We start from the raw sequence: 6155 nt of genomic DNA, 5'->3' as shown, positions 1-6155 counted from the left end.
ACGGGGCTCCAGGGGCTGGGGGAGGTCGGGCTGTAGGTTGCTTCACACAAAGGAGACTTGACTGTAAGAAGCAGTGAGCCAATCACAGGCAGCAGCTGGTGATGAAAGGACTCACAAGGCGGCACAGGAAGCGCTCCAGCTCCCCCAGCTCAGGCTGCAGCACAAAAAAAATCATCTCCACCAGGCAGAGGGACAGACAGACAGACCCTGAAGGGGAAGGAGCCCTTTTACCCGGTGTTTCCGTGAGGAGCCCTGGAGCGCGGTGAGTGCTAGTTCGATAGCAGAAGAGCAGGGCTTGGTGCTGAGCGCACTACGTACCATAAAGGAGACAATGCTGCTGGCTTTGCTTTGTGAGGTTTGGGGGAGGGGGTGGGGGATTTGACGGGGAAGTGGAAGCATTATTACTCTTAATTTTGTCTAGTCTCAGCCCTGATGAAAGAAAGTGAAAGAAACAGACTGAGAGGGTGAGAGTGGAAGGTGCAGAGCCATCGGGAGAGAGGAGACGCCAAGGGAGAAAGGGATGGAGAGAACAGGCAGATGCCAACACAGAGGAGACCCCAAGCTGGGGAAAAGGGAGAATTGCACAAGAGCTAACAGCAGGGAGGGGTGATGGGAGCTGGTCCCCATAGCCCCCTGTGGATGCCAACCAGGAGGTCCAGTCGGTAGGCAGAACATTGGGAGAATGTGCCCATAACTTTTGCTGTGGCAGGAGGCAGTGGGAGGAGGATTGAATGGGTAGCCCCGGGAGCCGGCGTTTTCAGAATGAATGAGACACCAGCGAGTCTGTTCTTGGCCCTGGGCAGCTCCTTAAGGATGCAGGGTCAGCCAGGAGGGAGGTGATGGGACTTGAACTCCATTAGCCCTCAGAGGTAGCAAGGCTACTGGGACTAAGCAGGGAGCTTTTGCATTCCCTGTATGGGCTCATGAGGTAAGAGACCATCACCCAGCAGTTAGTGAAAATGAAATGACGTGTCCTCTGTGCTCAGAGAGCTGCAAGGTGCCTGGGCAGTGGGGCTGGATTCTCTGTCCTGCTCAGTACACCTGGGGCGTATTGTATCTCTTTGATCTTCACAACCCTGTCTGGGCTGTAACTTCTCCATTGGCTCTTTGCCCCATGCTGCTGGACACGCAAGGAATGGGCTGGCTGGAGATGCCAGGAGATGTGTTAGACCACAGCTAATTTATGCAAGCTTCTGCTTGACTGCATGTCTTCTAATGCTTTGTCCAGCCTGGCTTCAAACCTTTCCAGTGATGGGAAGTATATGTTCCTTTGGAAACCGTTACAGGTCTGAGAGCAGAAATAACAATGAAAATATCTAGCTTTTTCATAAAGGGCACTCACAGCACTGCAGAGTTCAGTAGCATTATCCCCATTTCACAGATAAGGAATCTGGCATGCAGAGCAAAGTGACTCCCCCAAGGCCACCCAAGAAGCAGTGGCAGAGCCAGGCATAGAACCCATGCCTCTCTGGTCACAGCCTGGTGCTCTGTGCACCAGGTGGGAGCCAGACCAAAAACGTTTTGATCCAACAGTTTAATCCAAATGGATCATTTAAAGCCTGAACTGGCACTTGGAACTGACATGAAATGACTTATAGGCTCCCATTTCAGTCTATGAGGTTTGGCTTGAGGGTGGTGCATCAGCTATCAAACTAACAGCTATACAGCCTGGCAATTAGCTGGTAGAAATCAGGGGTCTGTCCATGGGATGTATAAGTGGCGAGGCTCACTTCAGGAAAGACATGGGGTACCTCAGTCATACTGTCACTGATCTACAGACAGACAGAGAGACTGAGGCATGGCTCTGAGGGTTTTATCTGCAACCTGTTAGTGTAGGTGACAGAAACACTGTGGCGCTGGCTTGGAGGGGTTTCGGGGTCCTGGCGTGCAGGACTGTTTAAATAGGAGACCTACAAAGAAATACTAAGCGCTGCTAAAAAGCACTTGGTGTGGCTTGGGAAGGGCTGCTCTTCTTTCTGAGCCAATAGTTGCCTCTCCCCAGCGTGACACCAGGGGGCCATGCTGCTACCAGTGACATTTTCCTCATCAGACCCAAAACTAATCTCCTGCCCATTTTTGGTAATTAGAAAAAGATCATGTAACACTTGTTAGAAGAGGAGTTTCACCTCTGATTCTTGTTGGTGGTTTTATGCTATGTCCCTAAAGATGCCCCATGCAATTTGTGCAAAAGTTTGGGACTGGCAACTATGAGAATAACTAACAGTATTGCTGTGTACTAGTAACAGCTTGAGTGGTTCCACCCTAGAGATGGGTGCATTTCAGTTGTAGGTTAAGTGAAGGATGTGGTAGCCATAATGCAGAGGTTACCAGGAGGGTAGAGCAGCGAATATGAAGAGGAGCTCAGATGAATCATGCCAGTTTGTAGAATGATTTTGTTTCCATTGCACCAAACTTTTCCAAGTTGGTCTTAATGGCCAGCCTCCAAATGGCCTGGCAATTCCAAGTCATTTGGGTTTGTTCCAGCCTGTGCTGGTGCTGTCCACAGTTTTGGAGAGGTCTGGGATATTGCTGAGCCCTTCAAACATTTGCCCTGCAACTCTGACCCTCCTAGAATGCCTCCAAGTGGCTCAATGGTTTCTTGCAAGCTCTTATTGAGATATATGCTAGTATGGATGGAGAGATAGCACTTCGGGGAGATTAACCTATAGAGGCAAGGCAGCTGGAGGTGGATTATGAGAATATTGAAAGGAGAATTGGGCTAAAACATGTCCAGCAGCAATGGTTGAAGGGGGTGTCACTGATAGCCCCATCACCATTGCAGTCTGCCAGTGTCACTGGCTCTTGCAAGAGTATACAGGAAGTTTCTGGCTTTTACAGGATTTACAGACCATGGTTACACCGTGATTTTTGGGTGCCCAACCCAGGACACCTCCTCATGAACAGCGGGCAGGTGCTCCGGTCCTGAAAACCAGGCCCCATTAATGTCTCAGGGTGGAAACAATCATTCTGAGTTTCAAACCACTAACCACTGTGGAAAATGTTGGCCTGTGTGCCTCTTTTCTAAGGTATTGAACACCCACAGCTCCTGGTGGGACGAACGGGTGCTCCGCATTTCTGCTACATCAGGCCTATCTCTCACTGGAGCCTGTTCAGAGTGAAACTCTGAGATCAGCATCTTTAAGTATGTTTTAATAAACTAAGTCAATTCCCAGATAAGCAACCCATTGTTGAGTCCTAGTTAAAGGTGCAAAGAAGCATGGGTAACTTCATGCACCTTACAAAAATGTTGCCTCAAACCTAGTACTCTGTAACTTACAAAAAGACAAATGACTGAAGGTCCAGGAGAGAGAACCAAGCCAAATCACAAAGGGCTGCACAGTTGGGCTGCAGGTACTGGTAAAATGCTGGTAAGGCTGCAGGCCTAAGCCTCATCTCCCTGTCTGAGCATAGGCTGAGCAGCTGTGCAGGTCAGAAGTGAGTCCAGCTAATGACCATTGCCAGAATAAAGCACTCTATTTGCACCGGCTGTCTGATGCGGCAAAAAGTTTATACTCCTAGGCACATGGTGGTGTATAATTCTCTCAGTGACAGATTCAGGGCCTGATTCTGATCGATGCCACACACCCACAACCTCACTGACTTAAGTGTCAGGATTGGGCCCATCTGGAGTGTAGCAAATCAGTCCTGGTCCTGTGGGTGACTCTGGTGTCATTTAATCACAGAGGGGCCCTTGCCAGGGGCAGGTTGCTCAGCAGTGACTCTTACAGACTGGAACAGCTGTTTAGCGGAAATCTTTCTCCACCAGCTCAGCCAAGGAGCAAGCCCTGGGCAGTCTCCTCCATCCCCAAAGTGCATGGAGAGTCCTTGAATGCTCTCTGAGGATCTCTTCCGGCCAAAGAAGGGAGGGGAGCCCCTGGGCCTAGGGGGAGTGGTATGCAGCCAGAAGGAGCATGGTGGCCCCTGAGTGGGGAGCCAGGCTGAGGGGGTGGTGAGGGGAGAACTTTGCCCCAAATCCCTCTTCCACCCCTGCATGGGGCAGGTGGAGCAGGGATTTCGCCCAGTATAACTAGGATGCATGGGTGTGGCCCACCACTGTCATCAGCCACCAGGTGGCATGGGCAGATTGGCAGTGCCCTCAGCCACTCCAGATGAGAATCAGTGAGTAGCAGCCATTTTCACAATGTAGTCTCCGGTGTGAGCCTCAGACGCTCCTTGAGGCACCTCTGACATCCGTCAGTTTCCAAAGGGTCTCAACTACTGCTCCAGCTGTGGGCCTGGGGCACCTCCTTGCTTTCCAGGTGGGGGCCAGCATAGGCATGGTGCAAGCTCAGACCTGGCCAACCTCACATGGGTCCATTTTCAGGGTCAGGACTTCCTATCCTGACCTCTCCATCTGTCTGCCCAGAGCAGATTCACTGCTAGTGCTCTGCAGCTGTGCATGACAAATAGAGTCACCCTGCTCCGTGCCAGTCTCCTAGCGCCATCGACTTCCAGCTGACTGTATGCCCCTCAAAATCTGGGCCAAGTCCCGAGCATGCTGCCAGCTGACCAGGACTGGGCTGAGGCCAGGTGAGAAGACTGTTTCTCCTACTGCTAGCCCATTCCTCCCTGTCTCTCTCCCTGCTCCAGCCTCCATGCACACCGATTGTGAGTTCCCTTGGTCAGGGATGGTGTGATTATGGGTTGGCACAGCACCTGCCACAGTGGAGCCATTATCTGGGAGTGGGGCTGCTAGGTCCTACTGCAATATCAATGACAGCAAAAAAATCCTGACCGCTCCATGCCTCGGTTTCCCCCACTGTAACACAAAGGAATCTCAGCAGCATTCCCACCATCCTTGAAGGCCTGCAAAGCGCTCTAAGACCGTTTTATTCAGTTGCTTTGGGCCTGAGCTCTCTCATGTGCCCAGTGTCTCTACAGTGTCACCTATCTCAGCTCCCACTGCTGGCTGGTGCCTCCCTGGATAATGCCATGAGTGGGTGGCAAAGAGGGTGGGGTAGGTGGGACCCTTCCCCTCACCCATTTCTAGAGTGGTTCTTGCATTGTTGCTCCTGACAAAGCCAGCCCTGTTTCTCCTCAAAACTACAGTATTTCTTTTCAGCATCCCTCAGCATTGCATCTGCAGATTTCCTCCCACTGGCAATCTTTCAAGAGGCAGCTTGGCCCTGGGATGCAGATGAAAACGGGATTAGAGGAATAAGCTGGTAAAGGTGTTAGACACAGGTTCTGGGCGAATGGGGAAGGGGCTGAGGGACGTGTGCACCCTATTAATGCTTGCCTTGTAGGCATAGGTGGCAGAAGGCCTGGGCTAGTGGGGCTTACTTCCCCCAAAATGCAGCTCTACTGCTCCAGTGCCACTGCCACGTTCTGCTGCCACAGCATGGCACCCAGCGCCTCCACCACGTGTCAGCCCTACAATGGCCCTACAGGAGGGAGGGATGGCCCCGCACCACTCTGCACTGCCCCCCACACCTCCAGGAGAATATTTTCTCCTGCCACTGCTGCTTATAGGGCTTGATCCAGCAGGGCTTTGACCTCGATGGAAGTTGTACAGAGCAGCACCTACATGGAGTTATTTATCTGGTCCCCATTTCCCCCCATACCTGAGTACTTCGTATCTCCCCTGGCCACACCAGCTCTGTTAGTCCCATTATAAAGACTGGGGGACTGAGGCACAAAGGGTAGGTGACTTTCTCAGGGTCACACAGGAAACTGGCAGAGAGGAACTTGAGATCATGGTTTAGATTGGGGCCCTAACAACTGAGCCATCCTTCCTCTTTCCATCTTGGCCCCAAGAGAGCAGCCCCCAGAGCTAATCATTCTTGAGTAGGGTTTTGCCCAGTGTGCAGTCTCATGCTTGCTCTAGCAGCTTGGATCACCAACACATGTAAGCTATTTCCAGCTTAAGCTTCTTCTCCCCTGTCACAGCTGTGGGCCACATTTTGAATAGCCACAAGGAAAAAGTTGTGCCTGCATTTGTTTAGGGAAAGCCCCAGTGAAGCACTTCTCATCCCTCTTTCTCCCTCTGCCTGCCCCTGCCAGGGCCTCACTTGCAAGGAAGCTTGTGCTGGTGATAATGCTGTAAAAGAGAAACATGCATTGCATGGGTTATGGGATCAGAATGGAAATGGTTGTTTCTCATCTGGCCCAGGTCAGTAAAAGACCCAAAGTTGGTGCTATCAAAGGGGGGACGG

At 51.6% G+C, this 6155-nt stretch overlaps 1 protein-coding gene across 2 annotated transcripts in view; it reads left to right on the top strand.

Annotated features, from left to right (window-relative positions):
• LIMD2 (LIM domain containing 2) overlaps positions 1 to 6155 on the top strand; it is a 36826-nt gene that overhangs the window by 15363 nt on the left and 15308 nt on the right. Inside the window, exon 1 of one of the 2 annotated variants that reach the window (XM_019523609.1) lies at positions 53 to 262. The exons of the other annotated variant lie outside the window; for it this stretch is intronic. The gene's annotated coding sequence lies outside the window, so the exon portion shown is untranslated. Of the gene's footprint in view, positions 1 to 52; positions 263 to 6155 lie in introns of those variants that run through there. 2 annotated transcript variants of the gene reach the window in all.

The sequence above is a fragment of the Gavialis gangeticus genome, unplaced genomic scaffold (assembly GCF_001723915.1).
Source record: "Gavialis gangeticus isolate Ggan-Ray unplaced genomic scaffold, GavGan_comp1, whole genome shotgun sequence".
Taxonomy (NCBI): Eukaryota; Metazoa; Chordata; order Crocodylia; family Gavialidae; genus Gavialis; species Gavialis gangeticus.
Note: the sequence above shows the minus strand (reverse complement) of the source record. Positions and strands in the feature narration are given on the sequence as shown.